Source organism: Prionailurus viverrinus, chromosome F1, assembly GCF_022837055.1.
Source record: "Prionailurus viverrinus isolate Anna chromosome F1, UM_Priviv_1.0, whole genome shotgun sequence".
In the NCBI taxonomy this organism is placed as follows: Eukaryota; Metazoa; Chordata; class Mammalia; order Carnivora; family Felidae; genus Prionailurus; species Prionailurus viverrinus.
The window spans coordinates 6,769,255-6,787,694 of NC_062577.1; the positions used below are offsets into that span (position 1 = coordinate 6,769,255).

An 18,440-nucleotide genomic window follows, 5' to 3' on the forward strand; every position below is an offset into this window, starting at 1 on the left:
GAAATTTAAGGAGGCTGGAGAAGCCACGGACCAAGGGTGCTGGGGGGAAGCATTTCTTGCGTCTGACAATCTCATGCTGGTGTTGAGGGCAGGCACGTACCTTAACGAACTTCACAGTTCTTAGAGTTCTCCCAGAACTCACTTGCATTACCCACTCCGTAAGTACGGACTGCACCACACTGCAGACTTCAAGTCTACTTCTCATGAAATGCTCATCACCCCGTCTGCTAGGTATCTTACACATACCTGTCCATTGGGAAGCTAAGGTATCTAAAACACTGACACTTTCAATTTCATGCAGATAGCGGACATACGGTGTGGAATCAATATGATAGGAATCGTTAACACACATCAGATAGATTTTTTCCCAGGTCGGGTGAAGACTTCGGCATTAAACTTTTCTTTTTCCAGCTGTTTCTCAGAACAGAGTGCTGTGTGGTCAACAGGACAAAAATCTTACTATGTGTATCAACGCTGATGCTATTTCTCAGAACAAGGGTGACATTTCTAATTCCAGATATTGGTTCTTAGACGTAATTTTCAGTAGACATATAGCATACATAGAGACAAGCAAGTTCTTCTGAAATGTAACAGATTTCCCATCAGTCTTCAACATCTGCACTACATTAGGTGGGCTCCACTTTTAGAAGGAAGGTCCTCTTGACACAGTCAAAATAATCGACTTACATGAGCATTACAAGTGCTGTTTAGTTATTTTGTCTGTTTGAATTCTCACTGACATAATTAAAGGTAACAACAGCACATACGCTTGCAAATAATATCAGCATAAATATCTCAGATTTATATTTCACCATACAATTCACAAAGCATTTTAATATATATTGCTATCAACCGGCAAGTCAGGAACATAACAAGAAATATAGGCTATTATTTGGCAAAATTAAGCAGCAGCAAAAATGCCCACAAACACCAGTTCATTTTGGCTTTAAACTGTCATAACTCAATGCTGCAATTGCATAACAGATTACTTTTTTTAGATGTTTATTTATTTTTGAGAGAGAGGGAGACAGAGTATGAGTGGGGGAGGAGCAGAAAGAAGGAGACACAGAATCCAAAACAGGTTCCACGCTCCAAGCTGTCAGCACAGAGCCTGACGCAGGGCCAGAACTCAGGACCAGAGAGATCATGACCTAGGCTGAAGTTGGATGCCCAACCAAATGAGCCACCCAGGTGCCCCAAACGTAACAGATTACTTTCAACACTTAATGTTTAACCTTTAAAGTGGCTTCAATTCCATTCTTGGCTTTGTGTTAGTTCTCTCCTTGATACAGGGGAAGTAATTTAACAGAAATAAAATTCTCTCCATTTCCTCATCTGCAAAATGGGCACTAGTAACCCCCCTACCCTTTTCTCACCAGAATAGTGTGAGAAGCGGTGGGCTAAAGTCCCCAAGCCCTCCCATCCCTGGTCTTAGTAGAGAAGCTATAACCTTCATTTCTGTGACAACAGTAATTAGACATGTTACAAAGTTCCTTTCACAAGCAGGTCCTTGGAAACCTAAATTTCACTGAGTTAAATTGAGAAATCTGAGGCTGGAGAAAGAAAATAATAATAAACACTATGTGGCATTTGAAAAATGTGCTTTCGGTGCTCAGATAAATCTCTGCACTAGCCCAATAATGTTGCACAGCATTGTCATACTGAGTGGAATGCCTTTTTTCTTTTTAACTTTATTTGTTTGTTTATTTATTGATTGATTGAGAGAGAAAGTAGACAGAGTACGAGTGGAGGAGGAACAGAGAGAGAGGGAGACACAGAATCCAAAGCAGGCTTCAGGTTCTGAGCTGTCAGCACAGAGCCCGACGCAGGGCTCGAACGCATGAACTGCGAGATCATGACCTGAGCTGAAGTCGGACACTTAACCAACTGAGCCACCCAGGCACCCCTGGAATGCCTTTTTTATAAGAGTGAGAAAGAAGCCTCATGGCAGTTGCTGAGGTGGAAAACAAGCACTATCATAGAAGTATTTGTGAGCTGAATAGATTCTTTGGCCTCCTGACATTTCTGAAGACACTAATGCAGTTTTAACATAAAGAAATATTATATCATTTTTAGCCCATCTTTATTGGCCTATCTCCTATGATTTCTGAACATTCGGAAAAAAAAAATGCCTTCATTGTAAGGTTAACAGAAGCACTGGGTAACTCTGACAGCCTTCCTCTGTTGTGCTGTCCGGCCTGAAGATAACTTCTTCACCTACTTGTTCTCCCGTTCTTTCTCATCCAGAGGAAACCTGCCCTTTTTCTTCCAATAATACCAGTCAGGACCCACTTCTCTTGGCCATTTCTAGGCCCATCTTTAGCCCAACAAATTGAAGAGGTCAAGTTGCAGAGGATGAGGTACCATATTCCATGATGAACCATGGTCATCCTATCAGCACTCACCATTAAAACAATTTGGCCAAGGAAGCTCTCAGTTCTTGTGCTGCTATTATGAACCTCCGATTCACTCTTCATCACTGACAGACAAGACTGTCTTCCTCAGTATAAGCCCCTCCAACCTCAACTCCCTTTCTTCTTCTTGTACCTATGTCCCCATGGATTAGAGTTCCACAACACTCACCACTGACTGGCTCTACCCGCTCTATTCTCAAGCCCTCTGGATTCCTGCTTATTTGGGCGTGGGGAGTCATATTTATAGTCCCACACTTTCTTTCTCCAATATGTTTAGTTGCTGTCTTTTTCTTAATACAAGTACAGCTTTCACTAGATGATACTATGTCACCCATAATGTTCTTTGGTGGAATCCTCACATTTCCCTGTCGAGGAAGGGAAGGGGGAGTCAGGAAGTCAAGAGGGGGAGTCTCCTTATTTCTTGTCCTGTAGTGCCCTTTCCAACCACTGGTTCCCATCCTGAGCCACACCTGTTTTGAAGTTCATGACATCACTCATAGTTACTCAACTCCTTCCATGATTCCAACTCCCTCACACCTGCCAGGAATTAGATCATAGCTTTCTTCTGTTGTGTTGCTATTGTAATATTGTCTACCCTAAAATGTAGACTCTCTCTCCAGTTATGGAGATATATCTACATCTTCCGGCACAGCAATCAAACGTTACTTGAAAAATTGGCCACGTACTCCCATCTATATTCCAGATAGTCTCTCTCTTTCTGTCCTTTTGCAAACTTCTGATAAAAGCACCCTAGCCTCAGTTTCAACTTTCTTATTCTCTTTAGCCCACTGCAATACAGCTTCTGACCCAATTACTAAATTGGGTCAAAACTCAAATAAAACTATTTTTGATAAGAGTACAAATTGTTTTGCCATCACCAAAATGAACAGATATTTTGTCTTTAGCCATACCTCATAATTTTTGCTGGGCTTTCCTGCCACCTTTGTCTTACCAAGACCTCTGTAACATAACGCTCTCCTGTCTTTTTCTTACTGCTCTGAGTTGACCTCTCTCCATTATGTGCTCCCTTTCCTCTAGGAGCACCTCAGATGTAGTATTTTTCTGTGGCTTTGGTCTCAGGCCACTGATCTTTGGGGGCACCATCTCTGGGTGATCTTACATACTCTCATGGTTTCCACTTCTAGTGTATGCCACACTGATGACATATAAAGTGCACCCTCCAGCCGTGCTGAGCTTCAGACCCAAACACTGAACCACATGCTTGTCATTTCTACTGGTTGACTTATACACACCTCAGGCTTTTCATTCTATCCCCATCTCAGTTTAGAAACACCATCTCAGTCCCCCACATCAGAAATGTGAGGATCCTTCTAGACCAACCCCAGAACAGCAGATGAGACAACAAATAGAAAAAAACTCACCAACTTTCCAGCAGAGTAAAAAAGGCACATGCAAGGGCCCAAGATGTGTACTTTCACACCACAACAGAGAGAACCCTAAGTGTTCCTGTGAGAAAAACAACAGATCAAACACAAAAGGATTGCCTGCAGATAAGAATATATATAAGACTTCTGAAATGTAGAAGAGAAAGAAATTACGACTTCGACTTTCTAAGAGAAAATGATTTTCAAGTTAGGATTCTACGTCTAGATAAGGTATCAGTTACGAGGGAGGAAAGAATACAGTTTTGAGAAATTGCATGTCTGAAAACATCATCCTGTAGACAACTGTTCTAAAAGTATGTACTGTAGGATGTACTCCCTCTTCCAAAAAGGGAGGTGGGTACCCAAAAGAAAGAAAAACACAAAGTCTAAGAGAGAGCTATCCAACAACGGAGAGTAGCTGACGGCCAACTCAGGATGATATCTGAGCAACAGCCTCAACGAAACCCACACAGGGTGCATCAAGAGGATGAAGAGCTCAAGGAGGAAAATAAAAATAAATGACATGGATTGTTAGACATGTTTGACCATGTGGGAAATAGTGTTGGGAGGGGCTTTGGACATATGGTTGAGTATTTGAGAATAATTAAAAATAAGCTCAGAGAAAACTAAGCAAATGAAAAAAATTCTAAGCTTCAAGAAAAAAAATTAAAACCATTTAAGAAACAACCATACCACACAATCTGATAGTGCAGTAAATAATACTGAAATAGTGATATTAAGCAAACACTAAAATTCAACTAAAAATTGCAATATGCAGGTTAGATGAATAAAAAAAAAATGGGATGGGGATAAGAGTGAACTAAAAGCTCATCTACCATTATTGTAAGTTAGTAGATAATGGCTTACTTAATGAAAAATGACATAGCAATACAGGATATGATTGAGAAATATGGCAGAAAATATCAGAGGAAACAGCTAAGAGAAATGTAAGAGGGAATAGGGGAGGGCAGGGTAGAGGCTGCTGTTTTTTGTTATAAGCCTTGTGGTACTAATTGACTTTTTCAACTATGTCCACACTTATAACTAAAAGAAATAAAAGTTAACAAAAAAGTGAAACGAACTAGAGAGGAAGTATATTCTTGGAAAAATAGGAGGACAACAATAAGCTGGAAACACTTTCCTAAACTAACTTGACTACTATGTATCCTCTGTAATTTGTTACTTAGTAGAACACCAACAAACAATGATTCACTTAGAAATAAGTAACAAAAATAAACATTGATATTCTGAGGGTATGATGCTTACAAACTTTTCCCCATTCTAAACCCTATAAATATTTCCAAATATTTTCTTCTCATTAAAGTTTCAATTTTAGTGTTTATTTACTTAATCCTTTTGCAGTTTATTTGGTGGATGACCTGAGGCAGAATTTTAGAAATCTGTATCTACTTCCAGCAAAACCTCATTATCCTAAGGTTAATTTCCCATCTGAATTCTAAGACCTTGTTTCATTATTTCATAATGTCTTCATTTTGCTGCTCTGTCATTGACTGTCAATTTTTCAGGTTGTTAAATTTACCCAGTAAAAAATTGCAAACAAAAAAACGTTGACGGTAGTATTTTGCTTCTAAGCTGGGACCTAAGAATATCTTTTTAAGAATGGAATTGAGGGGCGCCTGGGTGGCGCAGTTGGTTAAGCGTCTGACTTCAGCCAGGTCACGATCTCGTGGTCCGTGAGTTCGAGCCCCGCGTCAGGCTCTGGGCTGATGGCTCGGAGCCTGGAGCCTGTTTCCGATTCTGTGTCTCCCTCTCTCTCTACCCCTCCCCCGTTCATGCTCTGTCTCTCTCTGTCCCAAAAATAAATAAACATTGAAAAAAAAATTAAAAAAAAAAAGAATGGAATTGAGAAATAATTATTTTTTAAATGTCAGTATCTTATATATTGCATATCAGCTAGCTGCAGACTTTCTCTTTTTTCCCTAAATTATATACCATTACTGGGGAGGCAGGATATCTCATCCTTCACTCACTGTCTTTTAAATATTATAATTAATATCACTAAATTTATTCTGCATCAAATGCGAAACATTATACTTAAAATAAACTATCAAGTTCTGAGTTCTGACCTTTAGCTTTCTTAAAAATTAGTTTTTTAAAATTTGTGGTCAAAAAAAGCATAAGAGACTGTTAAAAACTGAGAACAAACTGAGGGTTGATGGGGGGTGGGAGGGAGGAGAGGGTGGGTGATGGGTATTGAGGAGGGCACCTTTTGGGACGAGCACTGGGTGTTGTATGGAAACCAATTTGTCAATAAATTTCAGAAAAAAAAAATAAATAAAATAAAATAAAATAAAATTTGTGGTCAAAATAGTAATAGAGTAGGTAGTTACTCCTTTAAAAATTAGCATAAAAATTACTTAGGTATGCACTTCTGCATACTGCTAGTACATTCTGACCTTGAACTACATACCAGATTATGGGGGGGGGGGGGGGGATGCAAGTGTCTTAAATCAATATAATATTTAACAACTGCAGGTTTAGCAAACCAATAAAGACATTTATCACTATTTAGCCTCTTGCTACTTGTCTTCCTTATTGTCTGGGCACTTTTTTTTAAATTTTTAATGTTTATTTATTACTGAGAGACAGAGGCAGAGCATGAGCAGGGGAGGGACAGAGAGAGGGGGAGACACAGAATCTGAAGCAGGCTCCAGGCTCCGAGCTGTCAGCACAGAGCCTGATGTGGGGCTCGAACTCACAAACTGTGAGATCATGACCTGAGCCCAAGTCGGACGCTCAACCCACTGAGCCACCCAGGCGCCCCTGTCTGGGCACTTTTTATTAAATCCTATAATGCAAGATAATTTATGGGGTTTACACAGCTATTACAATGCTGAATAACTGTGTTTGTACAAGTTACTGGGAAGGACAGCGAAGGGATGCTCCCCTGCCCGCAAGTATTTATATTAGGAATTTAAGTCTCATAACCCATTAAAACAGAACCTCACATTTCCTAGAGTCCCTGTGTATGAAAAGCCTTTCATTGTATGGAAATGTGAAATGCCCCATGCAAATATATATCCAAACTATAGAGGTTGCTTTTAAAATGAGGTTGAAATGTTGTAAGCCCATATCTGAGAACATGATTTAGCCACTTAAAATAGCAGAGGTGACAACACACATATTTCACATACAGTTGAGAAGTTTGGAATATTATCTTAATTTATTCCTATCTAATCAGGAACATATGGGATATAACTAAAGGGAAAAAGAAAGATAAGCTGCATGAGTTTTGAAAAAAAAAATGAAATCTACATTATAGGTTTGTAAGTAAGAATAGAAAATTAAAAGGTTCCTAACACAGATTTTGAAAATATGTCAACCTACAATGTTCTGTTTCCCCAGAGACATGACTGGAGGATCTGAGAGATTTCAGAAGCAAAAGCAGCCCAGTTTTAGAGTGTGGACTTGAAGGTACAAAGGGGTTTTGATCTTTTTTTCTTTTGTTTAAACCAGAAATGTGATTCACAGTTGAAATGTTAGAAACAATGATTTTCTGGTTCTTATTTTTAATGGGCCAATATTTTACGTTCTCTAAGTAACCGACTACAAAGTATCTCTATTACCAATATGGAGCCATGCTTTCAACTGTCATTGAGTGCTCGAAATTAAAATCAACTTTAAAAGAGTGACGTCTATATTTCAGGTCATAAAAAAAAGTAATATGGGTATGATACTCTATTAGATACTCACAACACCCTAGAATAAAATTTAAAAATGCAATAATAGTGTTTTCAATGTCTTTACCATCTCCAGCTTCTGGTTTTCTCCTTTTTTCTATTTATTAAAATTATTTTCTGATCATTTATCACCTTTTTCATCCTACATGCTCTTCCTGGTGGATTCTTTACTGTGACTAACTCAAAGTCAAGAATCTTCTGGTCTAGTTTCTCATGCATGTTTAAAATTAATCTTGAAAACCATGTCACTTATTCTCATTTTCTTTAACTTGATTTCAATATCCTCAAATCAAAGAATTTTGATCAATTCATGAATTTCTTCCCAGAAAGACTCATGATTTTATTGCTAAACACTGTAAAAACTACAAACAAAAACAAATAAAGAAGACTTTATGAATTATTTTGTAAGGATATATTTTCATAACATTTAAAAATAATCCCCAGTTACTTTGGGAACTGTTTTAGTGGGCTAAATAATATACAGTCAGGGTTGGCAACTTTCCAGAAGTAGAATGCAAAACCTACATCTGTTCATGCTAATCTAGGGTTTTATGTGCCAATAATAATCTTACTCTTTCAGAAATGGGTATAGATGCTAATTTCCATACCACAGTATTACCAGAGGGATTAAAATATATTTTCATTGCAAATATGCTAATGTTTCTGTTTAGGAGACTGTGTGACCAGGAGTAGGAGTGTGACCTTGTGCTCTCACCCAGATGGGTTGATATTATTTGGGGAAGGAAGGAACTGTGGAAAACTGTGAACCATTAAAAGAAACTGCTGTTTGAAAAGTAGAAAAATGCATATACTCTGGGAAAAAGCTGTGTTTATTGTACACATACTGCATGTTTAGCTACTGTGTTGAATACAATATTTATAGGATCACAATTACTTATCATAATAAATGAAGAAAACCAAGATCAGAAAGACTAATGAGCTTGCCATGGGCCTAGAGGTAGTTGTTTCTTCCTCCTTGACACTCTCTGCAAACATATATGTTCAGTGGGGCCAGAACATATACACTTATGTCCCTCCTCTACCTCAGATTAAAAATCCCCAAGGTAAACGCTGCTGTGATTTCTACTGGCCTCAGTCTGCAACTGTTGCATTTCAGAACAAACAGGGAGCGCACTAGTCAAAGAAATCTTAATTCTCTTTTTCACGTAAGTTTATCCATATCTGATACAAGCCAACAGTAGGCAATAAAAAATAAGATGATATGTTTTATAATGTAGAAGTTCTCACACACATAAAAAAAATCAATTTATAAAAGCTCATTCACTATTCACCAAATTATCTCTTTTCAACCTTCATTTTCATATATTGCTGGTTATTTTTTTAATTTTAATATTTATTTATTCTTGAGAGAGAGAGAGAGAGACAGAGTGTGAGTGGGGGAGGGGCAAGAGGGAGACACAAAATCTGAAGCAGGTTCCATGTTCTGAGCAGTCAGCACAGACCCCGACACGGGGCTTGAACCCATGAACTGCGAAATCATGACCTGAGCCTAAGACAGATGCTTAACCGACTGAGCCACCCAGGTACCCCCATATATTGCTGGTTATTAACTTTAGAAAACTTGCTTCATCCATAGCCCATGCTGGGGCCCCCCATGCCAACCTGTCTAGGAGTCAATCAGGTTCACCCTTTTGAGAATTTGCAACAATCACCGTAGAGAAAATTCAGACTTGAGCCACTATTAGCAGGTCACTAAGATAAACGTCGCGAAGTAACAATAATATCAAGTAATTATCTCACGCTTATTCCATGCTAGGCACTGTTCTATTATTCTCATTTTAGAAATGAGGAAACAGAGCTACAGAAAGTTTTAATAAGTTTGCCTAAATTAGCCAACTTTAAAAAGGGGGGGGGGGGGAGGTGGGAGTAAACCTGGATTTATTAACCACTCTACTACACACATGGCCAGGGATGGGAACCTGCACTTACACCTGTCTCATTCCCACCCTTTCTGAGGTTGCTTACCTTTACCTTGGACTCCAGGCCTCTTAGGGATATCCCTTTGGCGGTGTTAACAATTTAAAGTAGTTCTCTATCAGGTAATGAAATGAGCCCTCTAATGACTATCTTTTAAAGCAGATTTAAGTTGCCTTATGAAATGTGTATATATATGACGTCACCTAGAATGCTTCCATTTTTTCTTAGTTCGTTCTACTCAGAAAATCGGTTCCTCCCCCTGAAAGTGATTTTAGATTCATTTTTGTCGACTGTTTTTTCTAGAAGCTGCTGTCGTAGAAACATAGTTTCTCAACCCCAGTGGATTTTCGTCATGATACTACTGTTAAATACACCTGCTAACTTAAATTAACTACTACCATTTCTAATTTTAATTTTCTAAGATATAAATATAAAACAGTTGTCAAAATAGCATATCCCGTCTTTCTTGAATTGTCTTCACCCTTCCCACCTCCTGTAAGAACATAGCCATCCCAATCCCCAATGGTACTGTGGTGATTTCATTAGTCTTCTTGGTGAGAGAGGATAAAACTTTAGGAGTTTTAACTTCTATCAAGTTAGAGAATGTGGCTCCTGGAAAAACTTGAGTCTATACAAGGCCCAAACGTATTTTTGAACATTGGAATAGAGAAGATCTTTTCAACTCTACACAACACGGAAGAGTTTCTATTTTGAAAACAAAACTCTACAAAAGGGCAGTAATTCTGTGACGTATTTTTTCCCCTTCACAATTAGCAAGCAAAGTTGGGAAGAAACATAACAAACTCTGAGGGAGAAGTTCCTAAAATCCTTCTATTCAGAACACACAAAAGCTCACAAAAACCTTCAGGAGAGACCAATACCTCAGAATATTTCTTATAAGAGACAAAGGTCAGCAAATCTGTACCAGGTGTCACAGGCTCCCGCATTATTGAAAATCAGTGGATTTTATAAACATTTAACTGATGCAGCCACAGAAGAGAATCCCTTTGTACAAGGAAAAGCGCCATACCTAAACTTTGCCGCCCGGCCTGAAAGTGAAAGGTACGGAACACAGCTTCTTACCACTGATGCTAGGAATCTGCCTCCTAGGGGCCTCCTAATGGTAAACTTTCTGGCAGGATTTGAAGCAGTTAACTGAGAAATTCAAATCGGACAATAACAAACTCCAACTTTGTTTTACTTTATCAATATTGTCAAGAGAATGATGTAATTGTTTGGGGGTTTTTGCAAAGACATTCCGTGTCACTTCGGTTTTAACACCAGGCTGGAGCCTGCCTGGTCTGCCAGCATGAGCCAGATAAACACAGACCTGTAGTCTTTCTATTCATCTCCGGATAGTTACTCAGAAAGATTCTGGAAAATATGCCTATTATGAACTAAACATTTCACTTTTCATTTTATCCATGTGCCAGAAGTCCATTCCTTGGATAAACACTTTACAAACTGACACTCTAAAAGTCACTAAACATGATAAAGTGTGTGTGCATCATTTCAGGACTGATTAAATATTTTCTCTCCCATGACAAATGAACAGTTACATACTATATGAAGCAATTGGAACCAACATTCCTTTTCTTTCTTTCCTTCATTTTGTCTTTATTTTGCACGAAAGATTAATTTTCCATTTCAACTCATTTGTTATGCAATCTTGGCTTTGGTAAAATACCACTCAAGCAATATTACCCGCAGAAATAGTATTTATTTTTTTAAACATGTGATTTTAAATTCTTTCACAAATGTGCTTTCTTCCCCTACTGTTTCTCACCTTTTGTCACTGGTTGTTTGCAATTTCCTTTGTTTTTGTTTACATATAATGGGGGATGGAGGAGAACTAGGGTATTCTATTTAAAAGTTAAAAAAGGGGTGCCTGGGTGGCGCAGTCGGTTAAGCGCCGACTTCAGCCAGGTCACGATCTCGCGGTCCGGGAGTTCGAGCCCCGCGTCGGGCTCTGGGCTGATGGCTCGGAGCCTGGAGCCTGTTTCCGATTCTGTGTCTCCCTCTCTCACTGCCCCTCCCCCGTTCATGCTCTGTCTCTCTCTGTCCCAAAAATAAAATAAACGTTGAAAAAAAAAATTAAAAGTTAAAAAAAAAAAAGATTGGTAGTATGAGGTACATTAAGTGTGTGTTAAAACTATACAATCATTCTTCGCCACATCATAATACCAAATAAAGCACATTAATTTACTAATTCTGTAAGTATGATGGGAATCACTGCTTCTCTACTTCACAAGTTTACCGTTGCCTCACTTATGATAAGATTAGCTACATTCTACTTTTTCTCTTGTCTTTAGCTCATGGGGGTAGGGAGGGAGACTTTCATTCTGAAACAATTTTGGAAACAGAGCTTTACAAAAAATTTCAGTAGGATATATGTCCTGTTGGAAAAGACAAACATCTTGAAATGAATGTAAGAAAAATCACAAACTTCCTGGAATAATGAAATAGTTCTTTTAATAATGAAGAAATGGTGCAAACAAATTACTTAGTTTTCCATTATTCATAAAAGGTGCCACAAGTTAATTATACCTTTCTCAGCTTGATTTCCTTTATCTAGAACATCGTGTGAATTAACTGACAAAGATTAATTACCTAATGTAATAGTTATAATTCAAATTTTACTTTTAGTCATTTCCATCTGCTTATTGATGATGCCAGAATAATAAATTTAGTGAAACTAAAGGAACCGATAGCTGAAACAAACTGCCTCAAAAATTTGGTCTTTTTCTCTTTCAAAAGCCAGTTTCACCACAAAATACGTATTTTACCAGTGGAATTAATAGAAGAAATCTAAGAAAAATTTGAAGTTAGCCACAATTTAAAAATAAGTATCTCTGAGTATCAGAAGCCAATTTTATAATTCCAACTCTCATTATTCCTTAAATAGAAATATGAAGGAATGGCCACTTATTAGACAAATTCAGAATCTCTACATTCCCTGCTAATGAGCTGAGACAGACACTGAGTAATTCTGTGGGCAAATAAAAACAACATATTTGGTCTGGTGATATTTTTTCCACAATTAAAGAAAGCCACTTATGGTAATTAAAAATAAAATAAAAGCAGAAGCTGAAATAAACACATACTGTGTGTATGCAAGCAACCTTAACAAGAGTCTGCTGAAATCCATCTTGTAAGACAATATGATAGCTTGGCTTGCCCAGCGAAATCATCTGAAGATGAGAATATGTTCATCCGATTTGTATTTGGGTTTTGGGTAAGGTTCAAGATCATCTGCTCAGTTGTCTCACTTTCTGGGAGAACTGAAGAGTTCAAACTATTCACTATCCAAAAACTATACATTTGTGTTCATGTGAAATAGTAACACAAAGTCCTACTTCTCAGATTAATAGTAAAAATGTGTGGCAAACAGACAAAATTAGCATATAAAACTGTCACGCTAGCAAATGGAACATGAAAAAAAATCTGATTTTCTTCAAAAATATATAACCATTGTTTCTTTTGAATATTTTTATTTAGTTAGGAAATCATAAAATGACCTAAAAAATCCATAATATTCCACTATAGAAAAAAGTTCTAATTAGTATCTTGATAAAAGTTCACTTATCCATTTTAAACTAAAAGCCAAGACTTTTTTTTCTTTGTAAGCACTCAAATATAGAGATGAATTCGTATATAATTCCTTTCAAAGCATGCTGATAACTTGAGTTTGTGTAATTTACAAAACATTTTCATGAATATACTTTTCTAGTAAAGGCCTCTTACTCGCCTCATTTGAGGAAATTTTTTAGACTGCAAAACACAAGCAAGGTATTCTGTTCCTACAGCCTTGGAAGATAGGAGAAAGGATGAGGTTATATGCCTTTTACAAACAAGAAAGCTAAGCCCCAACCACTCTGTGGTTTTTCCAATTGCAATGCTAAGGTAGAGCTGTCTGGGCCCTGTCCACCGAACTGGCTTGCCTTCTTTCATAGCAACCGTGGGGAGAGCATGGAATGCTAAATTACCTCAAAAACTTTGCGAAACAGAAGGGTTCCATCACGCTATGTTCTGTGACACATTTATAGTGTGACCCAGCTGTCACAATTACCTGTAAATGACTCTCAACTAGTTCTAAAAAGGAAAGCACATACATTGGTCACTGGGCCGCTTATGATAGGGTACAAAGTAAAACTCAAACGTCTTGAGTTGTTACAGCAACACTGAGATAAAAACAGGGCCCTCACAAGAAAATTCCTTTGATTAAGATGCGTTCAACATATTCGTACAACCTGTGTCTTTGCTGCCTCGAGTTCAGGAAAATGAAGAAGTTCAGCTTTGCTGGGATTTAAATAGGTAGACCAAGGAGGATCAGTGTGTTTATATATCATCTTACCTCCAAAATGGATTACATCCGGCTTAATAATATGACACATAGAACATAATAATAACGTATAATAAACAGAAAATAAAGGGGTAATGGGAGAAATGGGAGACTGAGAAGCTATCTGTCCAAATACACATTTGTGGCTCTCCTCTAGGGGCCTTGCTGAGGCAACTCACAGAGAGCAGAGAGTGAGAAGAGTTGGCATTTCACCTTAAAGTGTGTGTGTGTGTGTGTGTGTGTGTGTGTGTGTGTGTGTGTGTGAAGTGGGGGTGGGTTAGATGGAGGGGTTTCTGGCCAACTCAAGCACAAAGAGAAACTGTAAACACCTGAGGCCTTGGGTTCCCAAGAAGTTTACACTGGTAGAAAGAGCATTTGGTGATTACTGCCAGAGGTGGGAATGGGGTGGTTTACAAAATGGTCAAGGCCTCATAGCTGGGAAGGAGACCCAGGACTCCAGAATCTGGGTCAAATCCACCATTCCCTCAGCTGTGGGAGAGGAGCCAGCCAGCTTGGCTTAATTGAAACCCCTTCATCACATCGGGAAGAAATGCTTCTGCCTACTCGCATACACAGTTCTAGGAAAAGCAGTGAACTGAGCTGAGGCTGGGGTTCTTCCAGATTGCCAGGCATATGTGTGATTTTATTTTAAACATAGCATCCTAAAAGCTGCCCCTGGGTTAGAATAGCTATTGTTCAGCAAATGACTGGTCAGAGATTGTGCTGAAGCTCTTAGTGCCAGGCAGGCTTATATCATTTGCTGATGGATCTGTATGCATCCTGGGGAATGTTTCCAAGTCTGCTCCACATCCTGGTCTGATGGCTCATGAGTAAGTGCAGCCTAGTAAACTTATGCACAGCCTTTCCAAACCCTAGGGTAGACTGTGATCCCGGAAGAATACTTCTTCTCTGGTTCTTTCTGTGAAACTTCTGATTGCTTGACCATTTTGCTCCTTGAATCCTGGAGCTGTGACTGCCCTCTTAACTGCTTTACACTAAGACCTCCATTGTTTTCAACAAACATTTAGGCATGGAATTCTCCTCTGTTCCAAAAAAAGGTAAGTCCTCTCAGGCAGACCTGCAGACCTCTGGGTAGGATGTCCGTGTCTCTGCACAAGAGCTAAAACTAGAGGTGGGGCAGTGGCCCACTTGTCCCAAAGTGAGACTTTTGCTCTACAAGCAGGAACTGGATAGCCCCTAGTCTCCTTGGCTTGCACTTCTTGGTGTATGTAGAACCCTTGCCCTAATAATAAGCTGGGACAAAAAATTGGGGGCCCAATATTCTTGATCTGCCACTGCTGGGGGAGAGCTTATACCCTGCAAAAGGGGCCTGGGTTGAGGAAGGGAGCCCCCTTGTCTCGACACCATAGTCTAGGATAGAACTTCTGTAGTAAGCTGCAGCTGGTGGGATGAATAGCGCTGGCAGTCTGCTGATAAAGGGTGAAATAACAGAGTGGGAGCGAGAGAGAGGGCACCTGCCCGGGTTAGAGCTTCGAGAGTAGTTTCCATAATATATAATTGATGTGTGGCTCAAATGTCACAGATCTAGTAGACCGTTTCGAATGAATGATTCTCCATTTGCTGGGTGCCCTTAGAACATTTCCTAGTAACGCCAAATGATTGTTTTACATAATTTTCTCCAGCTAAATGTTTGTTTGTTGGGAAGAGAGTTCATTCTAGAAGTCAGTCTCCTAAGCTCAAGAATTTTGTTAAATACAAGAGGATTTAAAAAATCTCTATCAGGGGCACCTGGGTGGCTCAGTCGGTTAAGCGTCCGACCTTGGCTCAGTTCATGATCTCATGGCTTGTGAGTTCAAGCCCCGTGTCGGGCTCTGTGCTGACAGCTCAAAACCTGGGGCCTGCTTCTGATTCGGTCTCCCTATCTCTCTACTCCTCTCCTGTTCACGCTCTGTCTCTCCCTCTCTCAAAAATAAATAAACATTAAAAAAATTAAAAAAAAAATCTATATGAGGCAGGGGCTCTATACATAACTCATTTAATTATTTTGAAATATCTCCACCCATTTACCCACTTATCTACATATTATTTCTCTTATTTCAGGTAAGGACAAAGATGTAAAGTTATGGTAAATCCTTGAAGTCACAGTGGCAGAAGGATGGAGCAAGTGCAGATACACGTGATACCAAAATCTTGTTCCATGACCATGCGAAGCTGCCCAGTGTCTGATCCAATGGAGACAGTGAATCAAACAAATAAATATATGGCCTAAGTCTGAAATCTGTCTATTACTACCACCAAACTTTTTCTAATCTCTAATTAAGATAATAATGTGAATACAATATAGCAATTGACATCTGATCATTTGCTAAAATCTTGGCATCTGGCAAATATTAACTAAATTCTCACCTACGGAGTGGGTACTGTTATCCTGGGGTTATAGTATTGGCCTGAAATCACAGAGCTAACACATGAAAGGCAGGATTTGGTCTCCAAGGTCATCAGGCCCGGGTTACACTGCCTTCCTGAATAGAATTACTATTAATTGCTGACCTGGTCACGTAAGACTGCTACAAAAATCTTTATTTATTTCTTTGAGAAATGTTTCATATGATTATTTTTATTTTCGAGTTTCAGAATTGTTTAATTATAAAAGATGGCTCTTTGACTAACAATTTGGTCATTAGGCAGTTTTTCTTCCATGCATCTAACTGAAATTTCTGTTTGTCATAATTTAAGGACTTGACTTTTTTTTTTTAATTCCAGTATAGTTGGTATACAATGTTATGTTAGTTTCTCTGTACACTATGGTGATTCAACAATCCTTTTATTTTTGTTAAAATTTTATTGAGGATTTTTGCATCTAGGTTCATCAGACATATGGGTCTCTAATTCTCTTTTCTTGTGTCTTTATCTAGTTTTGGCATAAGGGTAATGCTGGCCTCATAGAATGAACTTGGATGCTTTCCTTCCTCTTCAATTTTTGAAACGGTTTGAGAAGAATAGGTATTAACTCTCCTTTAAATGTTTGGTTGATGTTTGGTAGAATTTACCTGTGAAGCCATCCGGTCCTGAACTTTGGTTCATTGAAAGTTTTTTGATTATTGATTCAATTTTGTTGCTGGTAATTAGTCTGTTCAAATTTTCTACTTCTTCCTGCTTCAGTTTTGGTAGTTTATATGGTTCTGGAATTTATCCATTTCTTCTAGTTTGTCCAATTTGTTGGCATATAATTTTCAGTAATACTCTCTTACAATTCTTTGTATTTCTATGGTATCAGTTATTATTTCTTCTTTAATTTCTGATTTTGTTGTTTCAAATCCCCCCCTTTCTGTTTCTGTTGATGTGTCTGCTAAAGGTTTATAAATTTTATCTTTTCAAAGAACAAGCTCCTGCTTTCATTGAGCTGTTCTATTGTTGTTGTTGTTGTTTTACTTTCTATTTAATTTATTTCTACTCTAATCACCACTATTTCCTTCTTTCTACTGGTTTGGGTTTTGTTTGCTCTTTTTTAGCTCCTTTAGATGTAAGATTAGGTTGTTTGATATTTTTCTTGCTTCTTGAAGTGAGCATGTATTGCTCTAAACTTACCTTAGACCAGCTTTTGCCCCATTGTGTATTCATTTTCATTTGTTTTCATGTACTTTTAAATTTTTTTCTTTTATTTCCTGGATGACCCATTCATTGTTTAGTAGCATGTTATTTAACCTCCATGTATTTGTGGTTTTTCCAGATTTTTTCTTGTGGTTCATTTCTAGTTTCATATTGTTACGGTCAGAAAACATGCAATTTATGACTTCAATGTTTTTGAATTTGTGGAGACTTGTTTTGTGACCTAATATGTGATCTATTCTGGAGAATGTTCCATGTGCACTTGAAAAGAATGTATATTCTGCAGTTTTAGGATGGAATATTCTGAATATATCTGTTAGATCCAGTTGGTCCAATATGTCTTTCAAAGCCACTGTTTCCTTATTGATTTTGTTTGAGTGATCTGTCCATTGTCGTAACTGGGGTGTTAATGTCCTCTACTATTATTGAACTACTACCAATTACTTCCTTTATGTTTGTCATTGGTTGCTTTATGTTATCTGGGTGCTATCATGTTGGGTGCATACATATTTACAATTATTATTTTCTTGTTGTATTTTCCCCTTTATTATTACATATTGTCCTTTTCTCTCCTGTTACAGTCTTTGTTTTAAAGTCTATTTTGTCCAGTAGAAGTATTGCTACCCTGGCTTTCTTTTCACTTCTATTTGCATGATAAGTACTTTTTTACCCCTTCATTTTCAATCTGTCTTTAGGTCTGAAATGGGTCTTGCTTTTTTAACCATTCTGTCACCCTATGTCTTTTGATTAGAGTGTTTAGTCCTTTTATATTCAAAGTAATTATTGACAGATAATTTCAAAGTAGTCATTGGTAGATTTATTAATTTTTATATGAATATTTTTGGGTTGTAGAATGAATCATCTGAGTTTCCATTATTTCTTATGGGGAAATTTGTTTTGATATACAAGTGCTTTGGATTACAAGCATGTTTCTGGAATGAATTATGTTCACAAACAAAGGTTTTACTGTACTTTTAAGATGTGAATAACATTTAGCGGCACCTGGGTGGCTCGGTTGGTTAAGCATCTGATTTTGTCTCAGGTCATGATCTCGTGGTTTGTGAGTTCGAGGCCCACATTGGGCTCTGTG

The 18,440-nt window shown here is 38.1% G+C and overlaps 1 protein-coding gene across 1 annotated transcript in view; it reads right to left on the bottom strand.

Moving 5' to 3' along the window:
• FMN2 (formin 2) overlaps positions 1-18,440 on the bottom strand; it is a 393,365-nt gene that overhangs the window by 54,545 nt on the left and 320,380 nt on the right. The gene's annotated exons all lie outside the window — the stretch shown is intronic.